The following is a 16,378-nucleotide window of genomic DNA, read 5'->3' as shown; positions in this document are numbered from 1 at the left end:
TAGGCCTATATTCTTAAAGGTTTCCTAATGGCTCTTTCAGAAGAATTTTCTTCCTCTTTTGCTCATCTATAGCAGCATAATGTCAAAGGGAGACTGCATGATTTGATGTCTGAAGTTCTGAATTCTAATCTGTGCCCTCTAATCTATAAGCAATGATGGCTTAAATACAATGCATTCACTCCTGCCATACTGTTAAATGAGGGTGATAATAGTGTCCTTACTAAATAGGTTCTTATTTATAGAGAACATATTTGTGAGAACACTTGGAAATCTGTAAATACTACACTGACATAAGATGGTATTATATATTTTGGTAAATATAATACAGAAGTTTCAGTGGTCAAACCATACAGACAGTGGTACTAAATTCTCTATAGGATGGTGATAAATATCAACTATAGTATTTGTGAAAGTATGCTAAAACTGATAACTTACACATACAGACATCTTTATGATAATTTCATTGCCTTGTCAGTATTGTTAGTTTTGAGAAGAAACTATGTCATTTTTTGGTATGTCCTTCATAGTGCCCTTCAGTGTATTATACTGAGTGATTTTGTTCATATTTTTGATTATATGTTCAAAATACTATGAGCTACAATAGCTGCAGATATGATATCTCATGTTAGCAAAATAACTTTTTAAAATGTTTCTAGACCTTAACTTATGACATACTTCAATATTCCTCTTCCTGTATTTGGACACAAAATGCATGTAGGTAGAGGATCAGTGAATGGGTGGAGGTCCTGGCTTCCTACCCACTGTGTGGTCTTATAGAAGTCACTTCTCCTCTTTGGACTTCAGTTTTCCATGGGTATCTTTCCAGGTGGCACAGGGGTAAAGAATCTGCCTGCAATGCAGGAGATGCAAGAGAAGTGGGTTCAGTCCCTGGGTCAGGAAAATCCTCTGGAGAAGGAAATGGCTCCAGTATTCTTGCCTGAAAAATGTTATGGAGCGAGAAGTCTGATAGGCTACAGTCCACAGGGTTGCAAATACATGGCTGAGCATGCACGCATGCTTTCTTTCTTTACGTCATGTTATATGTTCTTTTAAAACATCTCAAATGCTTACTCTTGTCTCAGTTTTTGCCTCTGCCTTAAATGAATTCAAGGAAAAGAATATCTTGAAAATATGTTTAAAATATGTTATTAACTTAGAAACTTAATAAGAAAACATAGGAAAGCAAGTAATCTGGCACATAATTGTTTTTGTTGCTTTACAAATTCATAAGCAATAATAAAGATGAAAAAGTTACATTCTCTAGAATGTTTGCATTAGTCATCTTTTCATCTTTTCCCACTTATTCCTTTTTAGCCTCTCAAAACAGTAGTTACCCATGTGTCATTGAAAAGATCTGAAATGTTCATAAATAATAGTAAATAGTCTCTACTAACTGTGACCACATCCAATTTAGCCTTGAGTAAGAACATTTTAACCTTGGCAAACACTGAACACTATTTCCTGTTAGCTTCAAAAAGCATACTTAAACCCAGTTCCTTTAGATAGTTTCCTCAGCTTTCTTGGCTTCTGAAGAGAGTACAATTTATTGATGACTCTACCTATGACTACACATCCAGTGTCTGTGTTCTCAAAGACAACATTTTAGCTGCCTGAGTCTTTGGTAATCACACATAATAATCCTGTTTGAGTAATTTCTCAACAGCATTAAAGCACAGTCTATCTGATCTGTAGCGCTTTATTAGAACCAATTTCTCCAGTCAGTCCTCTCTAGACCAGTAGTGCATGGTAAGTATTATTAAATCACCATTATCATGACAGTAAGACAATTTAAGAAAGTGATCAACAGGATAAAAAGCCAAATATCTCATGCCCAGGGAGTACTGAAGGGTCCTGAGTGATATCCAGGGCTAAAGGAATGTATAACTTGAGATGAATTTGCCTTATTGAGGAAAAGCTATCCTTAACACTAAAGAACATGCTAGCATATAGTTATTTTTTATATTTGATTGGTCAGGAAGACAAACCATTGTGCTATGTGTTAAATATACCAAGAGGTCTTAAATGAGTAACACCCTCTAAATTCAAGAAATATCTAATCCTGGAGAGGGAATTAGCCAATCACACACACACACACACACACACACACACACTCACACACACACACACCCACTAATAAAGCCTATAATCAGAATTGGGATTATTTCACTTAAATAAGTGTAGAGAGGTGATGCCTGCATAAAAGGGTAAAAATGCCTTTATGGAGTGGGTGGCAAATGAGATGTGTCTGAAAGGATAGTGTTATTGACTCTATTTATTGAGGAAATCTCTATTTAACATGTACTAAGTCATGCACATATTTTCTATCTAATAATTATAATTCTATTGGTAAGAAGTGTTATTATTTCTACTTTATAGGTGTGTATGTGTGCTTAGTCGTGTCCAACTCTTTGCATCCCCATGGACTGTAGCCCACCAGGCTCCTCTGTCCATGGGATTTCCCAGGCAAGAATACTGGAGTGGGTTGCCACTTCCTCCACCAGGTTCCTTGGTCCATGGAATTTCTCAGGCAAGAATACTGGAGTGAGTTGTCATCTCCTTCTCCAGAGGATTTTCCCAACTCAGGAATCAAACCCATGTCTCTTGTGTCTTCTACACTGGCAGGCAGATTCTTTACCACTAGCGCCACCTGGGAAGCCCTATTTTATAGGTGAAAAAACCTATTCAAATAGTACAATTTCATGCTTCTCAAACTTGAGCATGCATCAGAGTTACATCCATCATGGGCTTGCTGAAGCACAGATTTCTGGGCTCCACACCCAAAGGCTGTTTACTCGCTAGGTCTGAGGGGCCTCTGGAGACTTTGCCCTTCTACCATGTTCTCTGGCGATGCTGATGTTGGTAGTCTGGGACTACACTTTGGGAATCACTGGTTTCATCACTGGTTTGACCCAGGTCTCACATGGCTGGTATGCAGCAGAGTTAGGTCTTGAGTCACAGGTCTGTCTGCCTGCCTCAAAAGGCTGCATTTATTCTTGTCATTGAACCTATGCATCCTCTAAGTGAATGAATGAATTTATTTGGTAAGTTAGTTCACTTTGCTCATTACTCATCTTCTTTTGCCTCTTGATCCACATTTTTTTTTTTCTGTGACTTAGGCAAATCGTTTACGTGTTTGCAGTTATACGTGTTATACAACAGATCAAGAAAGAAGCACCAGAGGAAAGGACCATATTAGAGTGACATCTAAGAAATGACTTCAGATGAGAATTAATGATTACTGTCTAAACTATAAATTAATCTTTGGAAACATCTGCATTTAGGATCAATAAAAAAATCCATTTTAGTTATACTGTGTACCTTACATTTGTACAGTGCTTTTTTAAGGTTTGCAAGCTCCTTATATACACTAATGTACAATTAGTGTATATTAGCACTAATTTCTATGATCCTCATAGTGACTGTGTTAGGGCAAGTTTATATCATTGTAACACAGGGAGTCCAGGATCAGAGAGCTTCTTCAAGGCCCTTGGGCGGGTCAACCCTCTGAATTTCCACATAGTACTTAACTCTCACCAGCAGAAAAGGACTCATATGCATTTCAAAGACAAATGTAAAGAAATAAGACTTTGTGATAGCAGATTGGTGTTTATTTAAAGTATAGTTATCCTTAATTATTTAGTCGCTGAGTGGCGTTCAACTCTGTAACTCCATGACAATAGCCTGCCGGCCTCCTCTGTCCATGGAATTCCCCAGGCAAGAATACAGGAGTGGTCTGCCATTTCCTTCTCCAGGGGATCTTTCCAACCCAGGGATTGATCCCACGTCTCTTGCGTCTCCTGCATTTGCAGGCAGATTCTTTACCAATGTGCCACTGAAATAATGATTTTATACTCAAAAATAGAGAAGTAGAGTTTTCAGTGGTGGAAGAAGAAGAAATACAATTTTCAGTCCTAATTGTATTGCTAGCATTAATAGAGAGTGTTAAATATGATTTTACACTACATAAAGGTACAGAAAGGCAAAGGAAATCCAGTACTAATCCACTTTCTCAGTATACATATATCTCTGATAATTACACCTATATAACTAGAGATTCACTGGGTCTCTTGCCCAGAATGATAACGATTATTACCCTTTTGTAAAAGGGTTTAAAATACAAGTATTCTGAAAGATGGTTCTTTTCACTTACATTTGGCGGGAAAAAAATTTACTCTATGCAGAGCTTCAGCAGTATGAGGAATTGAGCTGGTAAAGTGATACTCCATCTATCGTATAGTAATTGAAGAAATCTCTGATGTAGAGACTTCCTAGACTTGACTAAATTACCCTAGAGCACTTAGGGAAAGAAGTCCCTAATGGAGCAGAGATCTTAAAAGTAGAACAAAAATTTCACAGTCTTTTACATCAAGAGGGACCTCTGTTTTGTGCCCGAGGTCCATTCAAATTGAAATCCATGCTGCCTTCCTTTTACACTTATAAAAGCCAAGCTTTTTGAATCTACTTTACTTTTCATATTTGCCTCTGAGGAACTATGACAAAATGAACCAAATGTTTAACATGGCAAATTATGTTACTTATATAATAGGATTCCCGAAAACCTGCCGCACTGCCTATTGAAGGAAATCACAGAGAAGGGGGACACTGTGGCCGCGTGTGTCCCTGAAGGTTTTCTAGCCAGAGCTTTAGGGAAGCAACAACAGCGGCATATCAAGTTCTTACTGCTTTGCAGCAAAGACAGGTTAACTCAGGGTAGGAAAAGAGGTCACACTTTTCCCTGACAAACAAAGTCGAAAGCAATAAAGGCCTTGTAAGTGGTGGTCGCAAGCACTAGCCAAAGAACAAGCTTCTGTGTAGTCTGTGGAGAGGTCTGGGGTCGCACGTTGGCTCTTTTAGCAACCTCCTGCATAGAGGAAAGGGCACGGGCACAGACTTCATCTTCAAATACGGGGCTGACACACGTCTCCCAGGTCCTGCTTCTCACACTTGAACAGATGACAGGATTTGCCTTTCTTTTTTCACCGAGTTGTTGATCTCTATGAGTGGTACAGTGAGAGGCATCCTTTTTTGTTCTATACTGGGGGAAAATACATGACAATTTCTGAACTTACAGCATCCTAAAGATAAAAGTACATCCCAAAGCTAAATTTCAACTCACCTTGTATCTGAAATTTAGGTGTTTAAATAACAGACACACATCATACAAAAATTCGTTTTTCTGAAGTTAAATGAGACACTCGTGACAACAGTTTCACATCTTAACTGCAATCGCACAAGAAGCTTAGTATTTCATTTTCCCTCAGTTAGCCTTCCCCAAAGATGCTGAATATTCAGCGTAATTATTTTAGGGCCAAAAAAATTGCCTTTAGTGCTAATGGTAATGGCACTCTATGACTAATCACTTTTGGTGATAAGTCCTGAAAAAGTTTGGTGTTTTTGTTCTGAATTTTTCTTTTACTATACACTTAGGAACTTAGCATTAATAAACTGCATATAAGATAGTTTAAGGAAAGTGTCAGAAGTTCAGAGTATAAGTTTCTGTAGTTTTTATTTTAAAAATGCAATTGTCCCAATGAAACTATGGCTTACTTTGGCTTTACTCTTTTAAAAATGTTTGCTGCATATTGCCTATCCTAGACTCTGTTGGAAAAATAAAACTCTGTGATCCCTGATGTGAAGGAGCTTACCATCTAGTTAAAAATACTAATAGGAAACTTCCTGGTGCAGAGATTCTGCCCAGATAATTGCCTGACACATTGTAAGATAGCAGCAAATCTGTGATGAATGAATGGATTAATGAATAAGTGGATATTTTAAATATAACTTAAAGATATAAAGGGATGGATAGAACCATTGGCAAATAAAATGGTTGTGCCAATAAACATTAGAGACATAATGCCATCAATGTTAGAGAGGGGAGAGAGCAACCTGAATTCAAGTGGTTAAGGCAGACGTCTTGATCCTCAAATTCCTTATCAGAAAAATGCCTATTTATATCAGCTCAATTAAGATGAAATAATTGAGACTGTGCATATTTGTTCCCAATAAAATAATATTGTATTTTATAAGGAAAAGTGGAATTTAGCCTCAAATGATGGCCATGGTTTGCCTGGTCAGAAATGCAGTAAGTATACATTTCTATGATTGTAGAGAAGAGGAAGGAACATCTATGAAACAGCAAAAGACCAGTATACCTAACTAGATTTATATGTGGAATATAAATTGGAATTGGAGGGGCAGAATTTGGGGACTTCTGTCTTATTGAAGATGGAGTCTTGGTGAAGAGTTTCAAATTAGCAGCTAGCATGATGAACATTTGGAAAAGACCCTGATGCTGGGAAAGACTGAGGACAGGAGAAGAGGGTGACAGAGAATAAGATGGCTGAATGGCATCACTGACTGAATGGACATGAGTTTGAGCAAACTTCTAGGAGATAGTGAAGGACAGGAAAGCCTGGAATGCTGCAGTCCATTGGTCTCAGAGTAGGACACAACTTAGCAACTGAAAAACAAACGAAAGAAAAAAAATCGTTGAACATGGTGTTTGAATGGGGTATTTTGAAGGATGGTAAATAGGCAGAATTACAAGTAAGAAGTGCTTAAAGTCTGGGAAGCCACTGGTAGGATCTAACTTTAAGTTCAGTTCAGTCACTCAGTTGTGTCTGACTCTTTGTGATGCCATGGACTGCAGCACACCAGGCTTCCCTGTCCATCACCAACTCCCGGAGCCTGCTCAAACTCATGTATGTCAACTTGGTGATGCCATCCGACCATATCATCCTCTGTCATCCCCTTCTCCTCCTGCCTTCAATCTTTCCCAGCATCAGGGTCTTTTCCAAGGAGTCAGTTGTTTGTATAGGTGGCCAAAGTATTAGAGTTTCAGCTTCAGCATCACTCTTTCCAATGAATATTCAGGACTGATTTCCTTTAGGATGGACTGGTTGGATCTTCTTGCTGTCCAAGGGACTCTCAAGAGTCTTCTCCAACACCACAGTTCAAAAGCATCAATTTTTCAGTGCTCAGCTTTCTTTATGGTCCAATTGTCACATCCATACATGACTACTGGAAAAACCATAGCTTTGACTATAAAAACCTTTGTCAGCAAAGTAATGTCTCTGCTTTTTAATATGCTGGCTAGGTTGGTCATAACTTTTCTTCCAAGGAACAAGTATCTTTTAATTTCATGGCTGCAGTGATTTTTGGAGCCCAAGAAAATAAAGTCTGTCAGTTTCCATTGTTTCTCCATCCATTTGTCATGAAGTGATGGGACTGGATGCCATGGTCTTCGTTTTTTGAATGTTGAGTTTTCAGCCAGCTTTTTCACTCTCCTCTTTCACTTTCATCAAGAAGCTCTTTAGTTCCTCTTTGCTTTCTGCCATGAGGGTGGTGTCATCTGCATATCTGTGGTTATTTATACTTCTCCTGTCAATATTGATTCCAGCTTGTGCTTCATCCAGCCTGGCATTTCAGATGATGTACTCTGCATATAAGTTAAATAAGCAAGGTGACAATATGAAACTTTGACAAACTCCTTTTCCAATTTGGAACCAGTCTGTTTTTCCATGTATAGTTCTAACTGTTGCTTCTTAACCTGCATACAGATTTTAAAGGAAGCAGCTAGGTGGTCTAATATTTCCATCTCTTTAAGAATTTTCCATGTTTTGTTCTGATCCACACAGTTAAAGGAAGCAACAGTTAGAACTGGACATGGAACAACAGACTGGTTCCAAATCGGGAAAGGAGTACATCAAGGCTGTATATTGTCACCCCGCTTATTTAACTTAGATGCAGAGTACATCATGAGAAACGCTGGGCTGGAAGAAGCACAAGCTGGAATCAAGATTGCCAGGAGAAATATCAATAGCCTCAGATATGCAGATGACACCACCCTTATGGCAGAAACTGAAGAGGAACTCAAAAGCCTCTTGATGAAAGTGAAAGAGGAGGGTGAAAAAATTGGCTTAAAGCTCAACATTCAGAAAACTAAGATCATGGCATCTGGTCCCATCACCTCATGGGAAATAGATGGGGAGACAATGGAAACAGTGGCTGGCTTTATCTTTTTGGGCTCCAAAATCACTGCAGATGGTGATTGCAGCCATGAAATTAAAAGACACTTACTCCTTGGAAGGAAAATTATTACCAACCTAGAGAGCATATTAAAAAGCAGAGACATTACTTTGCCAACAAAGGTCCATCTAGTCAAGGCTATGGTTTTTCCAGTAGTCATGTATGGATGTGAGAGTTGGACTGTGAAGAAAGCTGAGCACCGAAAAATTGATGCTTTTGAAGTGTGGTGTTGGAGAAGACTCTTGAGAGTCCCTTGGACTGCAAGAAGATCCAACCAGTCCATCCTAAAGGAGATCAGTCCTGGGTGTTCATTGGAAGGACTGATGCTGAAGCTGAAACTCCAATACTTTGGCCACCTCATGTGAAGAGTTGACTCATTGGAAAAGACCCTGATGCTGGGAGGGATTGGGGGCAGGAGGAGAAGGGGACGACAGAGGATGAGATGGCTGGATGGCATCATCGACTCGATGGACATGAGTTTGAGTAAACTCCGGGAGTTGGTGACGGACAGGGAGGCCTGGCGTGCTGCGATTCATGGGGTCGCAAAGAGTCAGACACGACTGAGTGACTGGACTGACTGACTGACTGACACAAAGGCTTTAGTGTAGTCAATGAAGCAGAAGTAGATGTTTTCTGGAATTCTTGTGCTTTTTCATTAATCCAGTGGATATTGGCAATTTGATCTCTGGTTCTTCTACCTTTTCTAAATCCAGTTGAACATTTGAAATGTCTCAGTTCATGTACTGTTGAAGCCTTGCTTGGATAATTTTGAGCATTACTTTACTAGTGTGTGAGATGAGTGCAATTGTGTGGTAATTTGACCATTCTTTGGCATTGTCTTTCTTTGGGATAGGAATGAAAACTGACCTTTTCCAGTCCTGTGGCCGCTGCTGACTTTTCCAAATTTGCTGGCATATTGAGTGCAGCACTTTCACAGCATCATCTTTTAGAATTTGATATCTCAACTGGAATTTTGTCACCTCCACTAGCTCTGTTCGTAGTGATGCTTCCTAAGGCCCCCTTGACTTCACATTCCAGGATGTCTGGCTCTAGGTGAGTGATCACACCACTGTGGTTATCTGGTCATTAGGATCTTTTTTGTATAGTTCTTCTGTGTATTCTTGCCACCTTTTCTTAACTACTTCTGCTTCTGTTAGGTCCATACCGTTTCTGTCCTTTATTGGGCCTATCTTTGCATGAAATTTACCTTGATATCTCTAACACCAAAAAATATGATCTTTTCATCATAGGGGACTGGAATGCAAAAGTCGGAAGTCAAGAGATACCTGAAGTAACAGGCAATTTTGGCCTTTGAGTACAAAATGAATCAGGACAAAGGCTAATAGAGTTTTGCAAGAGAACGCACTGGTCATAGCAAACACCCTCTTCCCAGAACACAAGAGACAACTCTACACATGACATCATCAGATGGTCAATTCCTTACTCAGATTGATTATATTCTTTGCAGCCGAAGATGGAGGAACTCTATTAAGTCAGCAAAAACAAGACTGGTGGTTTACTGTGGCTCAGATCATTAACTCCTTATTGCAAAATTCAGACTGAAATTGAAGAAAGTATGAAAAACCACTAGACCATTCATGTATGACCTAAATCAAATCCCTTACGATTATATAGTAGAAGTGAGAAATAGCTTCAAGGGATTAGATCTGATAGACAGAGTGCCTGAAGAATTATGGATGGAGGTTCTTAACATTGTATAGGAGGCAGTGATCAAAACCATCCCCAAGAAAAAGAAATGCAAAAAGGCAACATGGTTGTCTGAGGAGGCCTTACAAATAGCTGAGAAAAGAAGAGAAGCAAAAGGCGAAAGAGAAAAGGAAAGATATATCCATCTGAATGAAGAGTTCCAAAGAATACCAAGGAGGTATAACACAGCCTTCCTCAGGGTTCAGTGCAAAGAACTAGAAGAAAACAATAGAATGGGAAAGACTGGAGATCTCTTCAAGAAAATTAAAGATACCAAGGATACATTTCATGAAAAGATTGGCACAGTAAAGGACAGAAACAGTATGAACCTAACAGATATTACTTTAGTCTAGATGATAGTCACCTGGACCATGGTGGATGGACCATGAAACCATGAAGAGATAATATCTGATGGTGATCAGTAACTTCATTGTGGTAAGATATAATATGCAGAAGGTATAGAAGCTCATCTGTCAATGTTACTTAATATTTCAATTATATTTTTTTGATAAACATTATTTAAAGACTTCATTCTACTCCATACAGATAGGCATCCCTGATGGACTATTTATTCTCTTACCATCACAGCCAATCTGAATCACTGAAATTCAACATTATTATCAAATACTTGCAGGAGATGTTTAATATTGATTGATTCAAAACCTTTAGATCAGCTTGTGTTCAGGCATAATTTTTAAAAAGTGGTGTACAAAAGTCGTCACCAGGTTGTTTCTGATGATAGTCTAATGCTCTGTATAAAACGTAAGATATGGAAAAATAAAATGAATTTACCTTGTTTCTTAGCATGCAAATGTCACTAGGTGATAGATGAATATCTGTAATTAGCAATAGGAAGCAATTTTTTGCTAGTAATTTAGGTACTTTTTCTATTTTTTTATTCAGGAAGATTAATCACATGCAAATCCAGTTATCAACACTTTTTATGTGAGAAAAAAATCCTTGAGAATATGACCTTTATCAGACCTCTGTCATATTTTTATTTCTGAAAACCTAGAGGAATAATGTAGAATGATATATGTGTATATGAAAATTTTATCAAGTTGATTGACTGAACTTGATTAAGAAAAGCATGCGATTTGAAATACGTTTTGTATCTGAGCATAATGTGCTATAGGTCTTCCTTGAAAAAATAAGGTAAAGTGCAGTTTCTTAAAAGTGACTCTCTAAAATGAATCCACAAACCAGAGTGTAAATATAGTTGAAAACAAATACACTAAAATAATAGCATAGAGAAACTTCTAGTAATATTATGAGCTTATAGTACAGATCATCTCTAATATGAATATGGATAACTTTCTTCTAATAGTGATTATAAAATTGGAAAAGTATAAGTTCATAAAAATTATGAGGAACAAGGGAAGAATAGACTTTAAATTTAGACATCTATTTGGAAGTCTTACTTTTTAAAGTTCTGTTATAAAGAGAAGAGGCAGTATTCAGCAATTGTCTTCTGACATTTTTCTCTGTCAGAATTTTAGTCAGCAAATATGGAGAGCCTATACTTACTTCAAAAGAAGAGATTTTATCAATAAATAAAACTGTTAGAAATATTAAAAGGAATTGAACATCATTTTAGAGTTTAGTGAGCCAAGGAAGAACTATTGTGTAGGTGTAATTGTTTAGTTGTCTGCTACTAACTACTGAAAAGTGCTATTTGTTTGACAACACATTTTCTGGTTAGCTGGTGGACACAATCTAAGAGATGTCATCTTACCTATGGAGATGATAATAGTAATCACTGTGTAAATCTGCACCTACGCCCTGGATCTGAGTCCCTATATGTCGGAGAGCCTTCCTTGAAGTTTCCTAGTTCTCCTTTGGTGCCTGGGCTCAGCCAGCAGTGCTGCACATAGAGATGGCCTGACTCCATCACCTGTGTGTCGTGGCCACCGGAAGTGTCATCTGCAAAATTTTTGAGTTATTCTTGGTACCTGGGATTAGCCAGGGTGGGTAATACCATTATGACAAGGTGTCCTAGACCCACTTTAGTCGCTCTCTCATCGCTTCTTCTCTTTTACCACCCATCTGCCTCAACAAAATACCACACACTAGGTGGCCTTTAAACAGCAGACATTTATTGCCCCCAGTTCTGCTGACTGGAAATTTGAGGTCAGGATGCTTCCAAGTTGCAGACTTCTCATTGTATCTTATCTTCACATGACAGAGAAGGCTACAATGCTTTCTGGAACCTCTTTTATATGAGGACCAGTCTCATTTATGAGGGCTCTACCCTCATGACCTAACTGTCTCCCAAAGTCCCCATCTACTAATGCTCCCACACTAGGGAGTTAGGGTTTCAACGTATGCATTATTGGGGAAAGCAGGCATTCCACACACCACCAGATATCCTAAGAATTTCCAGAACTCACAGCTCTGGGGTGATTTTGAGCCCTATACTTGGGCCCTAGTTCTCAGATGTCATCCTTGGAAACAGATTGCTTTTTCATAGTATTATTGAAACTGGGTTGTTAGAATGCTGCATACACACCAATTTGGGTTATTCAAATTATTTATACAGGCATACCTCATTTTATGTGTGACTTGCATTACTGCACTTTCCAGAATCTGCACTTTTTACAAATTGAAGGTTTATGGCAACCCTCTGTTGAGCAAGTCTATCAGTGCCAATTTTTCCAGCAGCAATTGCTCACTTCATGTCTCTTTGTCACATTTTGATCACTTTCACAGTACTTCAAATTTTTTCATCATTATTCTATTTGTTATGGTGATCTGTATCAATGATCTCTGATGTTACTACGGTCATTGTTTTAGAGGCACAACAAACTGTGCCCTGCTCACAGGGCTATCTCTCTGCCTTTCCTTTGTCGTGCCTGTTCCCTGAGACAGAAGAATATTGAAATTAGACGTATTAATAATCTTACACAATGACTTCTAAGTGTTCAAGTGAGAGGAAGAGTCACATGTCTCTCATTTTAAATCAAAACAAGAAATGATTAAGCTTGGTGAGGAAGGCATGTCAAAAGTGAGAGGCTGAAAGCTAGGCCTCTTTCACCAGTTAGTCAGGTTGTGAATGCAAAGGAAGAGTTCTTCAAAGACATTAAAAATGCTGCTCCAGTGAACATACAAATGATAGAATAATAAGAAAGTGAAGCAGTCTTATTGCTGTTATGGAGAATTTTAGTGGTCTGGATTGAACACATCAGCCACAGCATTCCCTTAAGCCAAAGCCTAATTCAGAGCAAGACTCTTAATTCTCTCCCATTCTATAAATGTTGAGAGTGATGAGGAAGCTGCCAAAGGAAAGTCTGAAGCTAGCAAACGTTGATTCATGAGGTCTAAGGAGAGAAGCCATCTCCATAAAATAGAAGTGCAAGGTAAAGCAGCAAGTGCTGAGGTCCAAGCCATAGCAAGTTTCATAGAGGATCCAGCTAAGATAGTTAATAAAGGTGGTTACATTCAGCAACAGATTTTCAATGTAGATGAAATAGCCTCATATTAGAAGAAGATGCCATCTAGAACTTTCGTAGCTAGAGAGGAGAAGTCAATGCTTGACTCCAAACATCAAAACATGGGCTGACTTTCTCTTTAGGAGCTAACGCGCCTGGTGACTTTAAGTTGAAATCGGTACTCATTACCATTTCGGAAATCTTAGGGCCCATTAGAATTATACTCAGTCTATTCTGCCTGTGCTCTATAAATGGAACAACAAAGCCTGGGTGACAGCACATCTGTTTATATCATGGTTTACTGAATATTTCAAGCCCACTGTTAAGACCCACTGTTCAGAAAAAAAAAAAAGATAAAGATTTATTTCAAAATATTTCTGCACCTTGACAATGCACATCGTCACCCAAGAGTTCTAATGTGGATGTACAACAATATTAATATTGCTTTCATGCCTATTAACACAACATCTATTTTACAGCTCCTGAATCAAAGAATAATTTTGACTTTCAGGTCTAATTATTTAAGAAAAACATTTTGTAAGGCTAATGCTACATAGTGACTCTTCTGATGGGTCAGGGCAAACTGTTAGTCACTTGGTCATGTCTGACTCTTTGCAACCTATGAACTATAGTCTCCCCCCTGCCCCCAGGCTCCTCTGTGCATGGGATTTCCCAGACAAGAATACTGCAGTGGGTTGCCATATCAGGGCAAAGTCAATTACAGATCTCCTGGACAGGATTTTCCATTCTAGGTGTTAAGAACATTTGGGGAAGAGGTCAAAATACCAACATTAACAAGAATTTGAAAGAAGTTGGTTTCAGCCCACATGGATAACATCCGTGCATATGTGGTAGAAATAGCAAGAGAAATAGAATTAGAAGTGGAGCCTAAAGGTATAACTGAATTGATGCAATCTCATGATAAACTTGAACAAATGAGGAGTTGCTTCATATGGATGAGCGAAGAAAGAGGTTTCTTGAGATGAAAACTATTCCTGGTGAAGATGATGTGAAGATTGTTGAAATGATAACAAAGGTTTTAAAAGAGTACAAAAAATTAGTTGATAAAGCAGTACGAGGGTGTGAGAGTATTGACTCCAATTTTGAAAGAAGTTCTACTGTGGGTAAAATGCTATCAAGCAACAGTGCACACCACAGAGAAATCATTCATGAAAGGAAGAGTCAATTGATGCAGCACTATGAAATGTTGTTTTATTTTAGGAATAAAACATTATTTAAAAATAAAAATATTTAGATGTCACAGCCACCTCAGCCTTCAGCAACTACCACCACCCTGATCCACCAGCAGCCTTCACAGCTGAATATAAAACACTTCATCAGCAAAAAAGAAACACAAAATACCTGACTCACTGAAGGGTCTTATGATGGTTAGCATATTGTTAACAATGAAGTATTTAAAAATAAGGTATAAACATTGTATATTTAGATAATGCTTCTGAATACTTAATAGATTAATATAGTTTAAATGTAATTTTGATACGCCAAAAGATTCATGTGACTTAATTTACTATGGTATTCACTTTATTGCAGTAGTCTAGAACCAAACTCAAAATACGCACAAGGTATGATTATATAGCCAGGAGTTCTGTTTGAAATATTTACATAAAATTGTCACAAAGCCTGTTTTCCACTTTATTATTATTATTCAATGATAGAATATTAGGATCATCTAGAATAATGGTTGAATAAGTTTTGGTAATAATTTTGTTGTTCACTCACCAAGTCATGTCCTACTTTTTGCAACTGCAGCACACCAGGCTTCCCTGTCCTTCACTATCTCTCAGAGTTTGCTCAAACTCATGTCTGTTGAGTTGGTAATGCCATCCAACCATCTCATCCTCTGTCGCCCCCTTCTCCTCTTGCCTCAATGTTTCCCAGCATCAGGGTCTTTTCCAGTGAATCCGCTCTGTGCATCAGGTGGTCAAACTATTGGAGATTCAACTTCAGCATCGTTTCTTCCACTGAATATTCAGGATTTATTTTCTTTAGGGTTGACTGGTTTGATCTCCTTGTAGTCTAAGGGAATCCCAAGAGTCTGCTCCAGTACCACAATTTGAAAGCATCAATTCTTCAGCCTTCAACCCTCTTTATAGTCCAACTCTCACATCCATACATGACTTCTGGAGAAACCATAGCTTTGACTATACAGACCTTTGTGGGCAAAGTGATGTCTTATGCTTTTTAATACACTGTCTTTGTTATAATAGTCATCTGTGAAATTTAATACTCTTGAAATTGACATTAGGCAACCAAATATAATTTCTTGGAAAGACATTTGAAAGTGACATTTTAGTGCAATTAGGAGGTAAAGGTGATGTCTCAGAGAAAGTCACATTCCTTTCAATTAAATATAGTTTGCTTCATGAAAAACTTACTATTTTGCTTCTTTTTTTCTCATGATTCACCATCAACCAGCAAAATCTGTCATGGCCTAATTACACCTGCTCTTGGTAAAGCCTAATCTAAAGAAGGTGTCTAGATTCATAGGGAAAATTCATGCTCAGAGCAGACAGAAACACAGAGCTTGCATCTGGAGAGAAGCTGCAGCACCCACTTATCTCAGCACTTTGAATATAAGGTAGAATTTGCACTTTTTCCTCTTTGCACCAAGCCGCCCCAGTATCCCTGCCCCTCTTTTGCTTCCTTCCTGCTTGCTGCCCTCTTCCAGCAACAAGGAAGCATATTCACACTTTCATTCTTTCTTTATTCTTTTTTTTTTCTTTTTAAAAATATGGAACGCTTCACGAATTTGCGTGTCATCCTTGCGCAAGGGCCATGCTAATCTTCTCTGTATCGTTCCAATTTCAGTATATGTGCCGCCGAAGCGAGCACTATTCACACTTTCAGAAGTCAGAAGAAGAGAACACAGCTTGGTGTAATTGTGAGAACCTGGGGATTTCAGGTGCATGCATAGTGTGCGTACGTGCGCGCTCAGTCACTTCAGTCGTGTCTGACTCTGCAGCCCTACGGACTGTAGCCTGCCAGTCTCCTCTGTCCATGGGATTCTCCAGGCAAGAGTACTGGAGTGGGTTGCCATGGCCTCCTCCAGGGAATCTTCCCGACTCAGGGATCAAACCTGTGTCTCCTGCGTCTCCTGCATTTCAGGCAGATTCTTTGCCGCTGAGTCCCCCGGGAAGCCCTTGTCTATACAATATATCAGGGCTATTCTGTTTGGTGACAGAGGTCCAAAAATG

The 16,378-nt window shown here is 38.6% G+C and overlaps 1 non-coding gene across 1 annotated transcript; it reads right to left on the bottom strand.

The window, feature by feature from the left end:
• Positions 1–15,909: 15,909 nt before the first annotated feature.
• Positions 15,910–16,016, bottom strand: LOC122686403. The gene has a single exon (XR_006338762.1). It is a non-coding gene; the product is annotated as a U6 spliceosomal RNA (small nuclear RNA).
• Positions 16,017–16,378: the final 362 nt, after the last annotated feature.

Source organism: Cervus elaphus, chromosome 29 (assembly GCF_910594005.1).
Source record: "Cervus elaphus chromosome 29, mCerEla1.1, whole genome shotgun sequence".
Lineage (NCBI taxonomy): Eukaryota > Metazoa > Chordata > Mammalia > Artiodactyla > Cervidae > Cervus > Cervus elaphus.
This window is presented reverse-complemented; position numbering and strand designations above follow the sequence as displayed.